We start from the raw sequence: 24,760 nt of genomic DNA, 5'->3' as shown, positions 1-24,760 counted from the left end.
CCTGTAGATTTTCAAGTTTTGTTGAATATAGGCTTTTATAGTAAGATCTGATGATTTTTTGAATTTCCTCTGAATCTGTAGTTATGTCTCCTTTTCATTTCTGATTTTGTTAATTTGGACACTCTCTCTGTGTCCTCTCGTTAGTCTGGCTAGGGGTTTATCTATCTTGTTGATTTTCTCAAAGAACCAACTTTTGGTTCTGTTGATTCTTTCTATGGTCCTTTTTGTTTCTACTTGGTTGATTTCAGCTCTGAGTTTGATTATTTCCTGTCTTCTACTCCTCCTGGGTGTATTTGCTTCTTTTTGTTCTAGAGCTTTTAGGTGTGCTGTCAAGCTGCTGACATATGCTCTTTCCTGTTTCTTTCAGCAGGCACTCAGCGCTATGAGTTTTCCTCTTAGAGCTTTCATTGTGTCCCATAAGTTTGGGTATGTTGTACCTTCATTTTCATTAAATTCTAAAAAGTTTTTTAATTTCTTTCTTTATTTCTTCCTTGACCAGCTATCATTGAGTAGAGCATTGTTCAGTTTCCACGATATGTGGGCATTCTTCCCTTATTGTTATTGAAGACCAGCTTTAGGCCGTGGTGGTCCGATATACGATGGATTATTTCTATCTTTTCTGTATCTGTTGAGGCCTGTTTTTTGACCAATTATATGGTCAATTTTGGAGAAAGTACCATGAGGAGCTGAGAAGAAGGTATATCCTTTTTTTTAGGGTAGAACGTTCTATAAATATCCGTTAAGTCCATTTGGCTCATGACTTCTCTTAGTCTGTCTGCGTCTCTGTTTAATTTCTGTTTCCCATGATCTGTCCATTGATGAGAGTGGGGTGTTGGGAAATCTCCTACTATTATTGTGTGAGGTGCAATGTGTGTTTTGAGCTTTAGTAAGGTTTCTTTTACGTATGTAGGTGCCCTTGTATTTGGGGCATAGATATTTAGGATTGAGAGTTCATCTTGGTGGATTTTTCCTTTGATGAATATAAAGTGTCCTTCCTTATCTTTTTTGATGACTTTTAGTTGGAAATTGATTTTATTTGATATTAGAATGGCTATCCAGCTTGCTTCTTCAGACCATTTGCTTGAAAGTTGTTTTCCAGCCTTTCACTCTGAGGTAGTGTCTGTCTTTGTCTCTGGGAAGTGTTTCCTGTAGGCAGCAGAATGCAGGGTCCTCGTTAAGTATCCAGTTTGTTAATCTATGTCTTTTTATTGGGGAGTTGAGGCCATTGATGTTGAGAGATATTAAGAATAGTGATTATTGCTTCCTGTTATATTCATATTTGGATGTGAGGTTGTGTTTGTGTGCTTTTCTTCTCTTTGTTTTGTTGCCAAGACGATTAGTTTCTTGCCTCTTCTTGGGTATAGCTTGCCTCCTTATGTTGGGCTTTACCATTTATTATCCTTTGTAGTGCTGGATTTGTAGAAAGATATTGTGTAAATTTGGTTTTGTCATGGAATATCTTGGTTTCTCCATCTATGTTAATTGAGAGTTTTGCAGGATACAGTAGCCTGGGCTGGCATTTGTGTTCTCTTAGGGTCTGTATGACATCAGTCCAGGATCTTCTGGCCTTCATAGTTTCTGGCAGGAAGTCTGGTGTGATTCTGATAGGTCTGCCTTTATATGTTACTTGACCTTTTTCCCTTACTGCTTTTAATATTCTTTCTTTGTTTTGTGCGTTTGATGTTTTGACTATTATGTGACGGGAGGTGTTTCTTTTCTGGTCCAATCTATTTGGAGTTCTGTAGGCTTCTTGTATGCCTATGGGTATCTTTTTTTAGGTTAGGAAGTTTTTCTATGATTTTGTTGAAGATATTTACTGGTCCTTTGAGCTGGGAGTCTTCACTCTTCTATACCTATTATCCTTAGGTTTGATCTTCTCATTGAGTCCTGGATTTCCTGTATGTTTTGGACCAGTAGCTTTTTCCGCTTTTACATTATCTTTGACAGTTGAATCAATGATTTCTATGGAATCTTCTGCTCCTGAGATTCTCTCTTCCATCTCTTGTATTCTGTTGGTGAAGCTTGTATCTACAGCTCCTTGTCTCTTCTTTTGGTTTTCTATATCCAGGGTTATTTCCATGTGTTCTTTCTTGATTGCTTCTATTTCCATTTTTAATTCCTTCAACTGTTTGATTGTTTTTTCCTGGAATTCTTTCAGGGATTTTTGTGATTCCTCTCTGTAGGCTTCTACTTGTTCTCTAAGGGAGTTCTTCATGTCTTTCTTGAAGTCCTCCAGCATCATGATCACATATGATTTTGGATCTAGATCTTGCTTTTCTGGTGTGTTTGGATATTCCATGCTTGTTTTGGTGGGAGAATTGGGCTCCGATGATGCCATGTAGTCTTGGTTTCTGTTGCTTGGGTTCCTGCGCTTGCCTCTTGCCATCAGATTATCTCTAGTGTTACTTTGTTCTGCTAATTCTGACAGTGGCTAGACTGTCCTATAAGCCTGTGTGTCAGGAGTGCTGTAGATCTGTTTTACTGTTTTCTTTCAGCCAGTTATGGGGACAGAGTGTTCTGCTTTCGTGTGTGTAGTTTTGTCCCTCTACAAGTCTTCAGCTGTTCCTGTGGGCCTGTGTCTTGAGTTCACCAGGCAGGTCACTTGCAGCAGCAAAGTTGGTCTTACCTGTGGTCCCGAGGCTCAAGTTCGCTCGCGGGGTGCTGCCCACGGGCTCTCTGCGGTGGCAGCAACCAGGAAGATCTGCGCTGCCTCTTCCGGGAGCCTCCGTGCACCAGGGTTCCAGATGGCCTCTGGTGTTTTCCTCTGGAATCAGCAATGTGTGTAGAGAGCAGTCTCTTCTGGTTTCGCAGGCGTGTCTGCCTCTCTGAAGGTTTAGCTCTCCCTCCCACGGGATTTGGGTGCAGAGAACTGTTTATCCGGTCTGTTTCCTTCAGGTTCCGGCGGTGTCTCAGGCAGGGCTCCTGCCTCACCTGGGCCCTCTCCCACGGGAGCCCAGAGGCCTTATACAGTTTCCTCTTGGGCCAGGGATGTGGGCAGGGGTGGGCAGTGTTGGTGGTCTCTTCTACTCTGCAGCCTCAGGAGTGCCCACCTGACCAGGCGGTAAGGTATCTCTCCCACGGGTTCTGGGAGCAGAGAGCTGCTGCGGGCCGGGATCCGCGGGTGTGGCACCAGTACTCTTAATAGCTGAGCCATATATCTAGCCTTTCCACACTGACTCTTAACCTAGTAAAATTGAAAACCACAATGGATTAAAATTATTGGACCCAAGTCTACTAACTTTGTTGAAAGTAGTCCTGGCTTAATTGTCCAAGCTTTGAATAAACATCACATTCTTTACATGTCTTGCAAATTTAATAAAGCAGAAAGACAAGAGAGCTAAACTCCAAGGGTAATTCCTTCCATTTAATTTTAAAAATATGTTGAGCTATTTAGAGGGAAAGGCATTTTTGTAATATAATTGGTAGAAAAATATTATGAAGGAAGATGCAGCAAAGCACAGAGTTCACAATGCCAAATATATAAGAAATGGAGTTCTTTATAATGAAAACATTTGCTGGAGTAATGGAACTATTTAGAAAAAGAAAATTCCACTGCATGCATTACTAATATTCTGCATACTTATTAAACAAATTGAAATGTTAGAGCTGCACTAAAAATAAAACCAGCCTTCTTTTTGTGCATTTCTGTTTTAAGCATATGAGAGAGTAATGAAAAATTGAAAACTATGTAAACTGTTAGAAGGTTTACAGGGGAAATATATGATGTCATGATGTGTATGTTTATTTAACTTGTGGTAGCTAGTGTTTTCTAGAATATTAGATGCAAAGTATGATAGGCCTATACAGTCTGATAAGACATCTCCTCTGAAACTCATCTCTAGATAACTGACCATATTATACTATCTTCCCTAGAAATATAACTTTATGAGCAATTTTGAACTGAAAAAAATTTAAAATGATTGTAGAAATAAGAAATCCCTATTGGTTTAAATCATACTGTAATTTCTATTCTGAAAGACATATATGTTATATGACTTTAGAAACTGGATGTATAATGTCAAAATGGAAAATAAGAATTATTTTTTTAAAAATTGAAAAATAGTGAAAACAACAAAATATTTAGGGAAAGATGCGATAATATTTAGAATAATACATTGCTTTTCTGGATCATTATTTATAGGATTATCTATCATGTTTCTGCTAGTATACCCAAAACTTTTCTCCATATATGCACTAATTTTAAGCATTCTTGCAGCACCCCCCACATACATACATACACACAACATCACATACATATGTCCTCATACCCTGCATACACACACACACACACACACACAATCACACAATCACAGACACACACCACATAGTCACACATACCACGTACACACACACACACATCACATACATATACACAGGTACAAACATACAAATATACACAAATATAACACACAACATATTAAATTTGACATTTATATAGTATGATGATTTTTTTAGTTGTAATTTGTATATACATTTTTTCATAACTTTTCTTTTCCTCCATTTTCTCCAAGGTACTCCCCAACCTCCCCATTCAACTTTCTGTTATGATTGCCCCCCCAAGTTAAATATGACAAAATCATACATACAAACAACGTTATATTGGCTAAGCAAAAATATGTGTATGTACATATAAGAACGTAAAAACAATGAGAGATGAAGCCATGAATTTGAAAGAGACTGGAGAGCAGTACATGGGAGGGTTTGGAAGGAAGGGGGTATTGCATTTGTAGTATAATCTCAAAATAAAAAGTGAAAATCAGAGCAAAAAGCAAAAACCCCTAATAAGACACAAAATACTGAAACAAAATAATATATGAAGTGTACAAAACATGGAGCTTACTTTGTTTTGGACAACTGTTCTTGGGTGTGTGGTCTGCCTTGGGGTGTTGTCAATGCACACAACAATACTTTATTTTCTCAAAATGTTAGGATGAATATTTTTTCTATTACTCTTTTTAAATATTGAGGTGTTTTTGTTTTTTGTTGCTGTTTTTGGGGGGAGGGGTGGTTTCCGGATGACCCGGCATTCCCTAGATGTGTCTGTTGTTAAACTCTACCTTCCCATTGGAGGCTATGTTCCCATCCATTTAGTCTATTCTGTGTCTGCTTACAGTTAATAACACATGATCTTGGTCAGGGTTACCCCTAGGGATTTTTGAAACTTGATGTCATTTAAAATGTTTCTTCTACTGTTAATGTGAAGGGCTTATTAATTTTTTTATCCTCACTTTGACTCCAATTACTTTCTTCTTGCTATGTTATTTTATTGAGATAAATATGTTCCTATACTCATTTCATACTTATTTTTATACCTGTATTTGTTTTATATAACAATGTTCATATCTTTTGGGCATTTAAATGCAGGTCACCATGGCCTTCTTGTATTATGTAATTTTGAAACCACGCATCTGTCATTTTAGATACCTATCACTAATAGATCTCAACTTATTATCAAGATGATCTAGGTCACCCAGAGAAAATTTTAGATGAGTTTATTCATTGACTCTCCCAGTTGATATAATGACTGCAGTACAAGCCATTTTCAAATCACCTAATCAGTTTATTACTATGGACTCTTAGACCCTCTAGATGTAGTTTACTTTATCTCATGTTAAAAGTGCATCCTATTCATTAGACAATAGTCTTTTAATAATTATAATTACTTCACAATGAGTCTCCATTATTCAAAAATAATGTATCCTGTGGTGTTTTACACAAATCATATGCCTGCATCACATGGGTACTCTGGCATAAAAAGTGACAGTAATGTATTTCCCACAATGTATGTGCCCGCAGAGTGAACATCGCCAGGAAATCTGCACTTCAAGCTATGTGATCAAATGCAGAATGAATGAAGAAGTATTACCCTGTAAGCTTGTCAGGCTGCAGTTCCATTTTCCCAATTTACACTGCTAGCCTCTACTTCACATGGAATTAATGGACTATGCTTGAACACATACATAAAGCAGCAATCCATTTCTCTCCACGGAACAGCTTGATCTAGGTTTGGGGGTAGCGTTGTAAAACGTCCATTCTGAAGAACTGTGACTAACCTGAGAAATTTCTTTAGTGGTAAAGTCAGCAGGCCTAGTGTGTTTTCCTGGATGGTGGCAGAATATAGAAGACTGTTCAGTCAGGACTTGGTCTACATAGACACATCAATAAGAGTCTTTTCTTGTAAAATTCAGTTCCAATTTCCTGAAGAAGTCAGATGGCCAGCTGGTTCCTACCCGTACATGCCATGTTTTATGCTGCAGAAGAGAAACTCTGACCTCAGGGAACTAAATATTTATTCATGAGCGTAAAGTAGTCTTTTCCCTGCTGTGGGGGAAGTTATACTTTGTATTCTTTTTCTCTCTCTCTCTCTTTTAAAAGTAATTTTATTGAAAATGTTTTTTCCTCTCTTTTTGTTTTCTTCTATTGGATATTTTATTATTTACATTTCAAATGTTATTCCCTTTCCCGGTTTCCTAGACATAAGCCCCCTTTCCCTCCCCCTTCCCTTCTTCTATAAGGGTGTTCCTGTCTCCGTCCACCCCCTCCAGACCCCCTGCCCGACATTCCCCTACACTGGGGGTCCAGCCTTCCCCTACCAAGGGTCCTTCCATTGGTGGCCAACAAGACCATCCTCTGCTACATATGCAGCTGGAGCCATGGGTCAGTCCATGTATCGTCTTTGGGTAGTGGTTTAGTCCCTGGAAGCTCTGGTTGGTTGGCATTGTTCTTATGGGGTTGCAAGTCCCTTCAGCTCTTTCAATCATTTCTCTAATTCCTCCAACAGGGGTCCCATTCTCAGTTCAATTGTTTGCTGCTCGCATTTTCCTGTGTATTTGACATGCTCTGGCTGTGTTTCTCAGGAGATATCTATATTCGGTCCCTTTCAGCATGCACTTCTTAGCTTCAGCAATCTTACCTAGTTTTGGCGGAGATATATATATATATGGGTCACACATGGGGCAGACTCTGAATGGCCTTTCCTTAAGTCTCTGCTCCAAATTTTGCCTCCATATCCCTTCCTATGAATATTTTCGTCCCCCTTTTAAGAAGGAGTGAAGCATCTACACTTTGGTCATCCTTCTTCTTGAGCTTCATGTGGTCTGTGGATTGCATCTTGGGTAATTAGCTTTTAGGCTAATATCCACTTATCAGTGAGTGCATAACCTGTGTGCTTTTTTTGTGATTGGGTTACCTCACTCAGGATGAGATTTTCAAGTTCCATCCATTTGCCTATGAATTCCATGAAGTCATTGTTTTTGATGCTGAGTGTACTTTGTACTCTATCAGTCTGTTTCTTACATAAACATCCTTGTGAAAAGTTGAACATACAACAACCAGAGTTGTAGCTTTCATGAAATATAACAAGAGAATCATGGGACATTGGCATCGCTAGAGTGGAGGCTAGAAATCCTTCACCTGCAGAGGACCTACCTTTTGCCATAACCATGCTAGGCCAATTCCAGGAGGTTTTCTGTAAAAGATAACTTTTCCTGTGAAGAGTACCTGATTGAGGAAATCACCCTCATCTGCAGCCCCACTTGACTTCTTAACCTATTTCTGTCTCACTTAAATCTAACTACTTCTTCAATCAGATTCAGCTAGTCTCAGAATTTCCTCTTACCAGGCTGGATATACACATTTTTTTAAAATTTATCATCAATAGTTGCAAGTGTTACTCTCCCTACACTATTTTATTTATCAAGTTTTGTTTTTGTTTGGAGCACTAATAGGCATTTAATATAAATTTAAGTGGTTGCCCATATTGAGCAACCACTCTACCACTGGCCTGCAGATCTTACAATAGCTTTTTAACAAAGAGACATTCCTTTGCTTCTGTAAAACGACTGCAATGGGACAATGATAACTTTAATAGACACTGCAGTGTAACAAACAAAATGACCAGTGCCAGGAATGGGTTAGTTATTTTGGAAGGTTTGGGCACTGAGGTCCCATAGCATCCCAAGGCCTAAAAAGCCATTGTAAATGCTCTTGGTTGCCCATCAGAACTTGATAAGGCCACATTGCTTAAGATACCACTATTTAAGTCATAGTACATGGAGAAATAAACTGGTATTGACTTGGAAGCATCATCCATACTGGCTAGATTTCATCATTTTAGGAAGTGACATGTACACTACTGGAGGAAAGAAATAATAATCAATGTTAACCAACTGTGAGTCCTGTGTTCTGTAAAAACAATCATCTCAACAGCACATGCCCACAGAATCAATGACACAAATGCCATGGGATTAACCAATCATTTTCTGATAGGAAGTCCATTTCAAGTCCATCTGATTTGAAGTCCATTTCATAAGTTGAACCCTATGTCTGGCACTATTATCAGTTAAATGGGAAATGTATTAAAATTAGTTCTTTTGACTTATTGCTATATGCATACATTAGTATACACACACACACACACACACACACACACACAAACACACACACATATATCAACTCCCTTCAGCAAGCTTTTTATGGTAGTATGTGACAAAGACAAAGGCCCATAACTGATCAAGATACATAAAAAATGAGAGCCTACTACATGCTGAGACCTAAATGCATATTATAACTCTTCTTCATAAGGCTCAGTGATCATTGAATAGATTGTAAGAATCAGAGGTAGTCAATAACTATAAGTAAACATTACTTTCTTGCTCAAGATTGACAAATTCTTAATGCAGAGTGGGGAAGTAGGCAAAGAATCGCATCGCTGTGTAGCTAAGGAGTTATTAGCAATTAATTATTGCTGGGAAAGAAAGTCAGTCTTCCTAAAGGCGTGGATCTTAGAAAGTCTTTTTCCTCCAATGGAAGTTCACCCATCTAAGAATGTATAAGCAGAGAAAACTATTTTATATCTTTTTTCTTTTATAGGATATTTTTTATTTACATTTTAAATGTTATCCCTTTTTCCAGTTTCCCCTCCAGAAACATCCCCATTCCATCCCCCCACCCCCTGCCTCCATGAGGGTGCTCCCCTACCTACCCACCCACTTCCTCCTGCTTCCCTGCCCTGGCATTCCCCTATAGTAGGGCATCGAGCCTTCACTCCAAGGCCTCTCCTCGCATTCATGCCTGACAAGGCCCAACCTCTGCTATAAATGCAACTGGAGCCTTGGGTCTGTCCATGTATGCTCTTTAGTTGGTAATTTAGTTCCTGGTAGCGCTGAGGTGTCTGGTTGGTTGATATTGTTGTTCTTCCTATGGGGGTGCAAACCCCTTCAGATACCTAAGTCCTTTTTCTAACTCCTCCATTGGGAACCCTGTTCTTAGTCCAATGGTTGGCTGGGAGCATCTGCCTCTGTATTTGCCAGACTCTGGAAGAGCCTCTCAGCAGACAGCTATATCAGGCTCCTGAGGTATGCACTTCTTGGCATCTGCAATAGTATCTGGATTTGGTGGCTGTATATGGGATGGATCCCCAGGTGTGGCAGTCTCTGGATGGCTTTTCCTTCAGTCTCTGCTCCACACTTTGTCTCCATATTTCCTCCTGTGGGTATTTTGTTTCCCCTTTTAAGTAGTACTAAAACATCCACACTTTTGTCTTTTTTCTTCTTGTGCTTCATGTGGTCTGTAAATTATATTGGGTATTCTGAGCTTTTGGGCTAATATCCACTTATCAGTGAGCACATGCCATGTGTGTTCTTTTGTGATTGGGTTACCTCACTCAGGATGACATTTTCTAGTTCCATTCATTTGTCTAAGAATTTCATGTAGTCATTGTTTTGTTTATTCTTGGCCCAGGGTGTGGCACTATTAGGAGGTGTAGCCTTGTTGGAGTAGGTGTGTCACTTACTTTGTGGGCTTTAAGACCCTCTTCCTAGCTGCCTAGAAGCTGGTCTTCTCCTAGAGGCCTTCAGATGAAGATGTAGAACCCTCAGCTCCTCCAGTACTTTGCCTAGCTGGATACTGCCTTGCTCCTTCTTTGCTGATAATGGACTGAACCTCTGAACCTGTAAGCCAGCCTCCATTAAATGTTGTCTTTATAAGAGTTGCTTTGGTCATGGTGTCTGTTTACAGCAGTAAAACCCAAAGTAAGACACTGGAAAAGAATGAATTGTATATGATCATCATACATTGCATGGTTGACATAGGTGTTTTTTACACTCACCCGTCCTGATATCTGTGGTCCTAAAACTTTCTTGCAGAACTCTCACTCCCAAGAACAGCACCTTCTAGTTTAGATTTTCATAAGTTCTATGCACTATTAACTTTACTAAAATAGAAAGTATCTTTATCCTTATATATTGTTTTTTTTTTTTTCAGAACACATGATACTCTGGACTGATTTAATGGTAGTAAAAATTTTCAGTGTTTGGATAAATGGATAAATGAATGAAAATAGGATTTAGCTTTCTTTAAAGAAAATTATATCATCTTGAAAGTCATAACTATGACTATTTTTAATATAAAGGAATAATAATATCATTTATATAATAATAATTATGCTCTCCTAATAAAAGGATTTTTCTCATAGAGTTCTGTATATTTTATATGTATAGATTTTACTCAGGGTTGAGCCATAGAAGTAATAGGTTTTAGGATTTTGGCATATATAACATTCAATAAATGTTATAATTTTTCATAAATGAATGAAAATGAGCACTAGTTCTTGTCACCATGAATTTTCCTTTATATAATAGGCCCAATTTTATCTATTTCTTAACAGAATGCAGTAATGAGAGCATTTCTATAATAGGAGCCGCATATATCTTACAATGGGATCATTTCCCCACAGTGTTTGTCGGTATGTGCTGGGCTTTCCTCAGAGCAGTACAAAGCAGTATTAGAATTAGGACTCTTATAGGAATGGGAATTGGAGATTATCCATTGTGTACAGTGTTGAAAGCATGAGACTAAGTTCTCTTTGCCAACATCCACATATTTACTCAGTGGAGATTCCTTTCTTCAAGCTGTGGCTCTCTGATGGGGGACCTGCATAGCTAAACAAGCTGCAGTTTCCTCTTTGAATATTCCCTCAGCATATTTTGCAAAAAAGGACAATAGGTGAATGCAGCTAGGGATCCTGCTTTGTCAGTGTGGCTACTGCTGCTGCTGCCTCTGCCTCATTTTTCTCTCTGATAAACCTGATGTTCTTACAGCCATGTGATGAGTAGGTAAGAAAAAGAGATAGTGAGATTTTTGGTTGAAAGTGTGTAGTTCCCCTTGCCTTTTACTGGTGGAAAGCAGCTACAATAAGATGTGCAATGGAGAGGAGGTAATTGGGCAGCATGACCTATGGGGACATGCTCCCCTAAAAGCAGTCTTTTACATTGCATCACAAACCTATGTAGCTCTTTCAGATAGTATCAATTAAGTGGGCTTTTAGTCAGCCTTAGTAAGTGGAATTCATACAATCACTTTGTTGCTTTTACTTTTCTGTTGTGTGTTTGAATGGTGTGTATTTCTCGAGAAGTGCGTCTTGCAATTTCCGAGGATTTGTTGATTTGTTTGGTCTTGTTCCACAGCACACGCTGTGCTTTCCACTTAGAGACAGTGGCACTGCTGGTTAGATTTTATTATTATTGCTTTGTTGATATGTTTGGTTCAGGCTCTAAAAAATATATACTATTACTGTCTTCCAACTTTATTTTTAGCTCCTTAGCAATGTGCCAGCATCCTGCCTAAAGCTTCCTTTTAGTGCACTGGCTTACATAATGTTAAAAGGGAAGGAAAGCTAGAAGCTTCTTGCAATATTATGGGAGCAATGAACCTCTAATTTGTGTCAACTGATGTTTAAAAACCAAAGTGTCCTTTGATAATGTGTATACTAGAGAGAATTGATTCCCTGAGGAAACTAACACATATTAGATGTCTTATCACTATGCAAATTGGTAGACATTACACAAATAAAAAGTACCTTGATCCTTAGAACATCTCTGGGTAATTTTATTAGAGAATTATAGGTATTTTCTTAAAAATCCCCCTACTGACACCCCCCCTCTTGTAATTAATGTAAGTCCTTTCTTTAAGCCAGGCCCAGTTTATACATTGGTCTTATATCCTGCTATTATTGTAGGCTAGAAATTGTGTGTTTTAACTTTATAACTTGGATTAAAATTTTAAAACAATGTATTTGTCTGCCCATAACTATGTCAAAGAATTAATACTTTCTGCACACTGACTTTCTTTTGAAGGTGTAGGTGGATAATATTGATTTGAATTCTTTTTTTCAAAGCACTAGTTTGTTAAAGTTTATTAAGAAGATGTTTCATATTAATTTTATATTTTTATCTGCTTGTAATAGAAATTAATAAAAGTATATTTAGTTTATAATTATGCACATTGAGTATGATATCTATGAAGGAGGAGAGAGTGCTCAGACGGATCTTTGCTAAACAGACAGTAAACAAGTAGGGAGTTCCTAATCAATGAGCAGTATAAGTCAATAGAAAAGTTCTAGATATTTTCAACATAGCTTTTGACTTATACTCGATAATAATGTGTCTAGTTCAAATTGATTCTCATGCTAAGAACTAAAAACAAATCTAGCAAATCAGAGCAAGACTTACTTAAGTAGTATCTTCTGGGCTACATATATTACCTCAACCTCGAAAAGATAGGTTTTATCCTCACTTCATAGATGAGGACATTGAGGTCCATGAAGCCATACGAAATAAGCATACGGAGTTGTGAGCAATGTTATGGGTAATAAAATATTGAACTCCTTCATGAAGCAGGAAATCTTTTCCATTTGTTATTAATAGTCTGGTATCTTTCTAGGAGGTAGAAATTAAATTAACTACATTAAAACATATTTATTGTTTCTCTCTCTCTCTCTCTCTCTCTCTCTCTCTCTCTCTCTCTCTCTCGCTCCTCCCTCCCTCTCTGTCCTACCCTCTCCCCTTAGATTCCTGGATGGCCTCTTCTCTTTCTCTTTTGTCTCTTTCTGCCCTTCTCTGTTCCCTCTCTTTCTTTGCCTCTATTCTCTTTTCAACATCTCCTTCTCATGTCCCCCAAGACACTTTTTATACTAAAAAGAAGTGATATTTATAATTCTGGTTGTGAGTCTAGCCTTCAATGGCTGTGCTCTCTCTCTAGCTTCCCATTATGAACCTTTCCTCCTACTGGGCTGTCTACTCTAACCTTAATAGGAGAGGAGGTACCTAGCCTTACTGCACCTTCATATGTCGTAGCTGGAGTCAACTATATATTAGCTGGTATTCATGGGAGACCTGCCTCTTTTGAAGGGAGACTTAGAAGGAGTATATTCGAGGGAAGAGGAGGGAGGGAAAAGTACAGGGAACTATGACCTGCGATTGTGAGACAAAATCAACCCTTTATTCCCTACACCTGAAGAGAACCTAAAATACACAGGCATAGTTTAGGAAATATAACAATATTTTATCTAGTCATGCATATTTCATATGATTTTGGTCCCATATATGTGAATCACAAACACTTGAAAATAGGAATTATAAAACTTTAGTACCTTTCAAAATTTACACTGGATTCTCCCAGTATATGTGGGCAGACTAAGTGACTTCACGAATCTAGGCAGAAAATCTTTGACTTCAAAGCTCTTATAACAGTATTATTCTCAAAGCATCCCATTTTGCAAAAGCTTGATAATTATACAATAAGCAGCAGCCATAACACTAGGCACTAACAGCGTTTGCATGGCTTAACTTGAACATCATATTAATGCTATAAAGAAAGCCTTATTAACATCTCTTAGGCACTAGAAACTGTAACTTGGATAAGTTAAATAAAACTTCCCTGGCCTGCAGTTATTTAGAAGGATGAAAAGCTGAAAAATTTCAACAGCTCTTTGACTTCAAAGCTTTTTCTTTACAGTGATATAATTTTTTGAGTAAAGAGAATTTACTAATAAAGTTCTTTAGATGATAGAGAGAATGTGTGTGTGTGTGTCTGTGTGAGTGTGTGTGTGTGTGTCTCTCTCGTGTGTGTCTGTGTGTGTGTGTGTGTGTGTGTGTGTGTGTGTGTGTGTGTGTGTGGATGCTAATGACAAATTCATTTTGGCAGGTCAACAAAATCCAATTTAAGTAGAGTCAATCAAGCATTATTCTCACTTGCTAATTAACAGCTCCTTCGCTCTTTCGACAGCATAACCAAAAGAGTGTCTAGAAAGTTATTGGTTTAGGATGGACCAGGGCATGGCTGTCAGCAGGCTCCACTATGAACACAAAAAACAATTATAGTGAATTTTGCCCCTGTCCAATTAATGAAGTTTTAGGAAATGGATCCTTCAGGATTGACGCCTCCACAATCGCTTTAAAAGGGATGAGAATGTTTCAAATACACAGGATTCAGGCAAAATCCTGAATAAGTAAACCGTGATTTAAGTTTCTGCTTGGGGTCTTCATTCATTGTTTTATTTATATATGTATATATACCCACACATGCACTTGCATTTTTAAGTTATTATCTATTATGCATATCATGCATTTTCTAAATATATATTTAGTTTGCTATTCATTTCTTCAATTGATTAGACAGAAATTATAGGTTAATAAAGTAAAATTGTAAAAGGTGCTGTAAAAATTGCTCTTATAGATAGGTCAAAATATGTGGTAAGAACTTCTTCTCCAACAGAGTATGAGAGACCCAAGCAGTCACCAGTCCTCTTATGATTTTGATTTGTTCTCTATGAGTTCCTTGCTACTGGCCAACATGCACACGTGTATCCTCACAAGTACACAGGACACGTGTTTACCAGATCTAGTCTGGGCCACAGGGTTACCTATTCTACCTTAGTTAAATCTTCTGATGGTTGTTGAAGCTTTGTGATAATTTTTGAAGAATACCAAAGGGGTAATACCAATCTGAACAAAGAAGAGAGATGTGTGATTTATAACATAAGCCCTTCATTAAAAACTCCACTTTCTAATTGTCATATATAGTTTCTAGGATTCCTTAAGGAGAGCATGGAAAATCATGTCCCCTTGTCATCTTATTTCTGGGGTCACTTCACAAGTAACGAATAGCAAGCAATGACACATTTCCATTGAAAAAAATTATTTTTCTCACACAAAATAAGATTGGTCATCAAAATTTTGAGTAAGATGCTGTTTTTGGATAATGTCTATTGAATAGAGAATATTACTTTATTAACTTACTTTTTATGAAATCAAAAATGGATTACAAAGGCCACAATATATGAGCAGGATAACAGAATGCATTAAAGAATCCACATTAAGTTTTCAGATTAATATAGGAATAGAATTGGGGTATATACATACAATGTCTCTTGACTTTTTTATTAATATTTCCTTGGAAATTCATATTGCTAAATCTAGAGATTTTTACAAGACTGGGTACATTAGTATTCCATCAAAGATGATGAAGGGACACATAAGACCTCATGTCTTCCCAGAAGAGCTATAAACAGTTAAATTTTGAAGGCATGAAACAGTGATATACCATAGTGGTATAGCGCTGGTGCATTGCTCTTACTTCTGTTCAAGTAAATAACCCCTTTCTTGTTTATGCAGGAAACCTGGATTAAATAAATTGGGGCACAAGCACACATACACACACAGGCACACACATAATCATTTTAAAGTAAGAGGATACATGGAAAGAAGGGAATTGTTTGGAGGGGGAAGAAGAAAAGAGAGGAGGCTAATGAGAGGACTTCCACAAATTAACATTTTATATATGTATATAAAAGTATAAAAGGATAAATAAAATTATTGCAAATAAAGTAGGTCTATTTATTAAAGATTTGAAACTTCATGTTTCTGATACCATAGTATCTGCATAAATAAACTCTGAATGCAATGACCAGATGGCAAATCTGTTTCCTGTCACAAATCTTCCTCTTGTCTTCTGCAATGTTACATTATTGACATTTACTCACAAGGTTGAAATCCTTTCCCACCCTTTTACTCATGCACTCCCTCCCAAATCCATTAAAGATGTCTGCATATATAGTCTTCTCTATTAGTATCCACGTTAGAGCTCTAGGGCCTCTTCTCATATGGTATACTCCCTGTCACTTGTCTTTAATGTCTGTGGTTTAATAAATTCCTTGATTTCATCTTAAGTGCAATTAACATGGCTGGGTTAGAATGAATCTTATAGGTCCCAGGAATGAGAATTATATCTCAGTTTATACTACAGCTGCTATGTGGCAGTCTCAGAATTTAGTCTCAGTCTAGCTAGCATACATGCACACGCATGCGCGTGTGCGCGCGCGCGCACATACACACACACACACACACAAATAAAAGGGGAGAGAGGGAGATTAAAAACATTAACATTACACACAGAAAAATCAAACAGAGAAACAGTAGACAATTACAATGTATAATTTATACTGTGAGTTAAATAGCAAACCCAGTGAGAGCTGGCTATGAAGATGTTTCACCTGTCTTCCCTTTTTCTGTAATTTATCTGAAGTCAGAAGAAGACTAGCTGTAGCTGTGCTTCGCTGGCATGGTTAACACTAACTTTTTCCTCCAAGGAAGCCCTTGGGTGTGTTTCTTTATCAATGCCTTTCTGTCATTTTATATTCTCTCTGCCTTAACTGGCTCCTGGGTGTTTCACTGCTCTCATTCCCAACATAAAAACATAGTTGTGGTTAGGGAATGCATCTTGCATTGATCACTAAAGCAGACACCCTGACAGAACTGAGGAGCATCGTGTAGGGCCATCATAGGCAAGCGAACAAGCTGGGGAACTGTATTAATGACAGTGAATGCTCTGAAGTAAGGACACTTAGTGAGAGGAAGTGGAAATGCTTGATTTGGATGTGCAAAGGAGTTGGCATACATTGCTTCCTGAAATCTTTATGGAAATAAGCAATAGAAGTGAAACAGACCATGTTTTATGACCATAATCCAATGTAAATTGGGATTAATGAATGCTAACTTAGACGTTTTAAAATCATGAACATTTTAAAAATATATGCTTATGTGAAAGCTTGTGATTAGATAGATAATAAACATTAAAGTAAAAAGAAGCTTTCTCCAACCGAAACAGAGCTAAATGTAGTCTTTTCCTTAAGCTTATAATATAACTATAAATATAAATGTAATATAGAAATGATAAATGTAAATACAATCTTTTATTTTAAGATTATAACGATTACAGTATTGCTTCCTTTCTTTTCCTCCCTCTAAGCCCTTCCATAATCCATTCACCACACTAGTGATCCATGGCCTCTTGTTAAAACTAATTGTTATTATATGTGTATATGTATATGCATATCCATTAATGTCCCTAAATATAACCTGTTCAGTCCGTATAATTCTACCAGTACGTATGCTTTAAAGGCTGAGATTTTGGTGCTGGGCAGCCAGTTGATGTGCTGGCTTTTTTCTGGGGAGGACCACCTCTTTCATTTCCAGCTTTTCTCTTCAACTCCTTGTGTAGCATTGAGGCCTTGTGGGCCTTTCTTTCTGCAGCTCGTGTATTCACACCATTCATGCCATCAATTTAGAATGTTCTAAGTTAACATTCACTAATCCCAACTTGCGTTGGATTATGGCCAAGTAACATGGCTTGTTTCACTCCTATTGATTATTTCCATAAAGCATTCAGGAGCTGCTTTAGACCAACTCCTTTGCAGATCTAAATCAAGCATTTCCACTGCCTTTCTCTAAGTGTCCTTACTTCAGAGCATTCTCTGCTGTTAATACTATTTCCCTGCTTGTTCACTTGCCTATGATGTTCCTGCAAAATGGTCATGCATTGTTTTTAAGAAGGAAAATAAAATCTCTTAATTTTTTTTAAAACTTACTTTAAGACATCATGGGAAAATCTTAGTCACACACAGAAGAGACAGACATGATTGCAGAATGAAAATAACATAAAAGAAATATTGATGCCTGTCAGATAGTGTTGAAGCTGATATTCTGAGATTTTTATGTGTTAAAGGGTTGAATGGAACAGATTAATATTCCTCTCCTTTACTCTCTCCTTCAACAGAATCCACACCAAATCTCCTGCTAATTCCTCTCTAGGGCAGCCATGGCCTCATGGACCGCAGAGATATCCCCTTCTTCCATACTTTCACCCATATACCAGTGCACAGAGTCATACATCAGGTCAAATTTATGGTCTAGGTAACCTTAGACCTCAGCAATGGCTTTGGTCTAGCCAGGTCTCCACCAGGTACCACAATTGGAGCTAGTAACTCATGCCAACCTTTAAGCCAGAGGCACACCAGTCCACACACTTAATGCTTTGTTTGGTCTTGATGATGACAATAACAGCATTGGTATCTTTGGGAACCCATCACCACAGTATAATAGGCAGCAAGCCATGCACTTACCATGATGAAAGTTACATTTCACCTTCTGGTTAGCTGGCTCAAAGCAGACATTGATAGTGTCTGCTACAGAAAGCTGCTTATACAGGCTTTCTCAGCAGAGAAAGCAGGGGGCAGAGGAAGTGAATGCAAGGGTATAACCCAGGTTCATCAGGAATTAGGTCAAATCCACATTCAGGGTTCCATCAAATCTGAGAGAAGCAATGATGAGAGACACAATCTGGCTAACAAGTAAGTTGGGTGTTCAATATTGAGGTTTCTATGGTCGGTGTCATAAACAGCCTCATTGCCTACCAGGAAGGCAAAATCAGAGTGCTCCAGGATGGTTTGGATGCTAAGGATGAAATTGTACAACTCAAGGACAACAGTGGAAAACCTAGCATCAGGGGGCCTGAGGAATTCTAGAGATCCAACTTGGACGTCTTCCCATAATCAACAGAAAGCCATTGCATCAGTTGAAAGGTGAACCCAGAGGCAATTCCCCTACAACAGCTCTGCAAAACTAAGGCATCCTGAAGATCTGTTTACTAGCTTGGGCGTTTGGTCCAAGACAAGGTCAATGATCTCCCTGCTAATGGTGTATTGGTCATGGTCATAGTTATAGGCAGCTGATAAGCTACTCGGGTAAAAGAGCAGGCAGTAGGTACCAAAGCAAATTGTGTCCATAATTGTAGATTCCAGATATAACAACACTGCCCTGGGCCCATGCTTGTCAGCTCCTATCTTACCAAAGAAGGTGTTGAAGGAATTATCTTCTCTCTGGAAGATCTCGTCTTGTTGCATGACATCCAACCTGAAGGCAACCCGAAGGCAGCCTAAAGGACTCCAAGCAGGTATTGCTAATCTGGACATCAGCCTTGTTAACATGGATGGAGAGGCATTCATACTTGATAGCTACAGATTCATAGGAAAGGTTGGAAGAAGCTGACACTGGGTCCAGTTACCAGCTGTGACAAGCCAAGAGTCAAGTAAAAATTCTTGAACTTTTACTATTTTGTTATTTATTATTTTTGCTTAGGTCCCCAAGCTGCAACTTCTATTTCTTTGTGCTCTGCCTCTCTGTGGCTGAGATTACAGGTGTATATTATGACAACGAGCTCAGGAAACATCTTAAAGTGACTTATAGTACATTATAATACTCACTGTAGTTTTATTTATACCAAATAAAGTTACAAACTCAGTCCTTAAAAATAATGAAAATTTAAGTACACCAGGATATAGATACCTAAAATAAAATGTGGTGGTAGGTGGATAGCTAACTCAGTTAAGATCATGTCTTATTCAATTCCAAGGTGTCTGATACCTTTCTTGTGCCCCACGAGCACCAGCACCAGCACCAGCACCAGCATGCCTGTGGCATCTTTTGGGTCAGTCCATGTTTAGTCTTTGGGTAGTAGTTTAGTCCCTGAAGCTCTGGTTGGTTTGCATTTGTAAGCTCCTTCAACTCTTTCAATACTTCCTCTAATTCCCCCCAAGGGGGTCCTATTCTCAGTTTGGTGATTTGCTGCTAGCATTGACCTCTGTATTGGACATGCTCTGGATGTGTCTCTCAGGAGAGACCTATATCCAGTCCCTTTTAGGATGCATTTTCTAGCTTCATAAATCTTATATAGTTTTGGTGGCTGTATATATATATATATATATATACATACATATGGGCCGTATATATATGAGCCACATGTGGGGCAGGCTCAGAATGGCCATTCTTTCAGTCACTGCTCTAAACTTTGCTTCCATATCCCCTCCTATGGATATTGTTTTCCCCCTTTTAAGAAGGAGTGGGAGCATCTGCATTTTGGTCATCCTTCTTCTTCAGCTTCCTGTGGTCTGTGGATTGCATCTTGGGTAATTTGAGCTTTTTGGCTAATATCCACTTATCAATGAGTACATACCAAGTGTGTTTTTCTGTGATTGGTTACCTCACTCAGGATGATATTTTCCAGTTCCGTCCATTTGCCTATGAATTTCATGAAGTCATTGTTTTTGATAGCTGAGTAATATTCCATTGTGTAGATGTACCACATTTTCTGTATCCATTCCCTCTGTTGAAGGGCATCTTGGTTCTTTCCAGCTTCTGGCTATTATAAATAAGGTTGCTATGAACATAGTAGAGCATGTGTCTTTGTTGTATGTTGGAGCATCTTTTGGGTATATGCCCAAGAGATGTATAGCTGAGAGAAAAAGTATAGTGAGTACATTTTGGTAGTGGCATTCACAGTATACCTATAGGTAAGTTTAACAATCCAAAAACATTTATACATAAAAAATATAGAAAATTCAAGTATAAATTTAAGTATGCATTTTAGTCTTAAAGCATGTGAAAATTTTTTCAGTGTTTCAATTACCAGTATTAATTTCAACTTTCCAAGCATTATATATTTTTATTGTTATGGGAAATTAATAATCAATTGAGAGAGCTGGGAATATAATTCAGCTTTAGAATGCTTGCTCAATATAATAGGTACGAAGCTATGATTTTGATCCCTGATTTTGAAGTACCTCATGAGTTTGACACTTTGGTGTAAGCTTATAATCTTAACACTGGGAATGTAGAAAAAAGAGGATCATGAGTTCAAGGCTTGTATGAGATACATGGAACTCAGTCTTAGACAACAACACTTCAGTGAATCTCTAACGCTTTCAAATTTGTCTATCATTCAGCGATTATCTAAGGTTTTATTTTACAGAATGAGGACCCAGAATTACCAGTTAGAGTAGAACCTATCTGTGATGCTGTGACAATGAATTCAGAAGCTGTTTTGAGCCCATGCTTAAGTAGCAATCAAACCAGGGTTTATATATGTCATATGATATTGTGTCTGGAGAGTCGCTACATGGGAACCCTTTGTAGACGTGAGACAAAGAGTTTTAAAACTCCATGGATGGGTAGGAGAGATTGCTCAGTAGTTAAAAGCACTTACTACACTTGGCAGAGGTCTAGGGTTTAGCTGATAGCACTCCCCCACCCCCACCATGTCAGCTCACCACAACCTGTAATGCTAATGTTTTAAACACATTGAAAGGGATATTTCTGACTAAAATACCAAAGTTTTACCAGACTAGATAACCTGGATTAATAAGAAAGTTGCTATTAAATTGAAAAAAACTAAGTTTTTGTTTATACATAGATCGTCATAGAACACACAAACAAGTCACCAGAAAGAATCCAGTGGCCACAGCAGCTGTGGAGTTTGTGGTTCTAGCAGGGCATTTGCTAGGAAGAGGGTACATCCGTGACTCATGTCATCACTGTGACAAAGTATCAGACAAAAAAAATCTAACCAAGGAAAGATTCGTTTTGACTCATGTTTTCTGAAGCATCAGCCCTTCCCGTTGGAGAATAGTGTGAAATACAGTAGTTTCGGTGTGGCTAGAAAACAGACATAGGAAATACAGGTAGAACGAAGACCAGTTCCCCTACCTTCAACTGCAACCTAACTTCAATCTTTTCCAGCTGACCACAAAGCCACCATATGATAGGTCTATCAAGGAGACTGATCTATTAATTTTGGCAGATAATTTATAATCTGATTATGTCTAGATAGCTACAGTTGTGCCTCACTAAGCTCACAGAAGTTTCATTAGCCAATTAGGTACATTGTTTCATTTCTGTCAGTTTTCCTAACTGCTCAGATATACTGCCCATGGTAATGTTTTTACTTTACGCTGGATTTTTTTTTTTAAATGAAATTGCTCCTTTTAAGACATGCATACTCGACATAGAACAAGATATGGTATAATGTGCTTTGCATATTTAAAACTACTGATATAAAAGGGATATTGATAGGATTTAGTAGTGTGGGTAAACTTTTATACACTTCAGAGATTTACATTGACTTTTTGTTAACTATACCTAGCATGTAACACTATTGCCATTGTTGATATGGAATGCTTATATACTTTTATTGTTCCCTTCCCTTCCCCCCTTTTTATTAACCATATTCTCATAAAAAATAATTTGATCACACTGTTCTCTCTCTCCTCCCAGTTCCTCCCTACCCTTCTCTCATTTGGCTCCACTTCTCTCTGTTTTTCATTAGTGAAAAAACAGTTTATAAGAGATGACAACAAAATAGAACAAAATAAAATGTAGTGAGATAAAACCACCATATCAAAAGTCATAAAAGCCAAGCCAACAGCAACGAAAGAAAAAAACAAACAAAGGAAGCACAAGAATCAGAGACCCACTTGTTTACACGTTCAGTGGTCCCATAAAAGGACTAACCGAAAGCTATGGTATATATGCTGAGGATCCAGTTCAGACATGTGTAGGCCCTGTGGTTAACGCTTCAGACTGTGAGTTTCATGATCTTTGCTTAGTTGTTTCAGAGGACCTTGTTCTCCTGGTACCTCCCATCCCCTCTGACTCTTAAATTTTTTCTGCCTCCTCCTCCCCAGACTTTATGTTCCAAGATATCTTCTTTCCCTCTCTCTCTCTCCCCACTCTGTCTCTGTCTCTGTCTTTGTAATATCTGTCTGTGCATCTCTGTTCCCATATGCTGTGGGAGGAAACTTCTTTGCTAATGGCTAAATAAGGTGCCAATCTATGAGAATAGCAGAATACAATAGTCATTTACTGTATGTTTTAGTTTTATTTTGATTATTAGTATTTAATTTTACCATGGGTCTCTTGGTCATGTTTACCCAAGCAGCATCATGTATGGTTTCCTTCTCATGGAATGTGCCTTAAGTCAAATAAGATATTGGTTGGTTACTCCCACAAGATTTATGCCACCACTGCCCTAGCATAGTCTGCAGAAAGGATAGAATGTAGAACAAAGGTTGTAATTGGCTGGGTGCTTACTTTTCTCTTTTGCTGGCTTAAATAGTACCTTTCAGTGTTACAGCCACAAGGTCAGGGGGTTGAAGGTTGTGTGTAGACACAGCTACACATCTCCATGTTCAATGAGTTATGTGGATGTTATCTTCACCAGTGTGATCTTGATGTCAGCTTGGAGAGCTGCCTATTGTCTTGGCAACAGCTTGGTTTGGAGATTTCCATGGGACCCTTTTTGCCAACATGTCAATAGGATGAAATGAGGTACCTGCATTGGAAGCTTTGTTTGACGACAAGAGATGGACAGTAGGATTCTGTCTTCTACATCCTCTTGAGACGTCATTAGGATGCCATTCATATTTTATAGGATGTTTCCATTGTACTAGGTTTCCATACATTCCACAAAATGTCCTTCAGAAAAACGTTCAAGTAGCTTTATTTGCAAATAATATGACAGTATACATATATGACCCTAAAATTCCACGAAGGAAGTACTTGAACAAAGTAGCTGGATACAAAATTCACACTCAAACATCAGTAGCCCTTCTATATACAAACAGACTGAAAAAGAGATCACAGAACCCACACCTTGCACGATAGCCTCAAATAATATAAAATATCTTGGAGTAAGTCTTACTGAGCAATTGAAAGAATTTCATGATAAGAACATGCTTTTATTTTTAAACATTCTTTTATAGCTGCTGAGATAGTGTCTCCCAGTGCAGGACAGTCTACCTCTTAATGAAATGCATGACAGTCTTTCTAACTTAGCCTCCAAGTGTACTGATATCAAAAGCAAAAGCCACTATGCCTAGTTTTTCAAAGCAATTTTATATAGTATATATAACTGTACTCTATATTAAATATTAAGTTTTGAAAATTCATCAATGGTAATACAATAACTTCTATAAATGCCAATTCTTTATTTTTTATTATTATTATTATTATTATTATTATTATTATTATTATTAACTTGAGTATTTCTTATATACATTTCGAGTGTTATTCCCTTTCCCGGTTTCCGGGCAAACATCCCCCTCCCCCCTCCCCTTCCTTATGGGTGTTCCCCTTCCCATCCTCCCCCCATTGCCACCCTCCCCCCAACAATCTAGTTCACTGGGGGTTCAGTCTTAGCAGGACCCAGGGCTTCCCCTTCCACTGGTGCTCTTACTAGGATATTCATTGCTACCTATGAAGTCAGAGTCCAGGGTCAGTCCATGTCTAATCTTTAGGTGGTGGCTTAGTCCCTGGAAGCTCTGGTTGCTTGGCATTGTTGTACATATATGGTCTCAAGCCCTTCAGCTCTTTCAGTCCTTTTCTCTGATTCCTTCAGCGGGGGTCCTATTCTCAGTTCAGTGGTTTGCTGCTGGCATTAGCCTCTGTGTTTGCTGTATTCTGGCTGTGTCCTCTCAGGGGCGATTTACATCCGGCTCCTGTGCCTGCCCTTCTTTGCTTCATCCATCTTGTCTAATTGGATGGCTGTATATGCATGGGCCACATGTGGGGCAGGCTGTGAATGGGTGTTCCTTCTGCCTCTGTTCTAAACTTTGCCTCCCTACTCCTTGCCAAGGGTATTCTTGTTCCCTTTTTAAAGAAGGAGTGAAGCATTCACATTTTGATCATCCGTCTTGAGTTTCATTTGTTCTGGGCATCTAGGGTAATTCAAGCATTTGGGCTAATAGCCACTTATCAATGAGTGCATACCATGTGTGTTTTTCTGTGATTGGGTTACCCTCTCTGTTTAATTT

General features: G+C 38.3%; 1 pseudogene; it reads right to left on the bottom strand.

The window, feature by feature from the left end:
• Positions 1–17,857: 17,857 nt before the first annotated feature.
• On the bottom strand, positions 17,858–19,120 carry LOC116913930 (annotated as a pseudogene).
• Between the last annotated feature and the right edge of the window lie 5,640 nt (positions 19,121–24,760).

The sequence above is a fragment of the Rattus rattus genome, chromosome 12, assembly GCF_011064425.1.
Source record: "Rattus rattus isolate New Zealand chromosome 12, Rrattus_CSIRO_v1, whole genome shotgun sequence".
NCBI lineage: Eukaryota > Metazoa > Chordata > Mammalia > Rodentia > Muridae > Rattus > Rattus rattus.
Note: the sequence above shows the minus strand (reverse complement) of the source record. Positions and strands in the feature narration are given on the sequence as shown.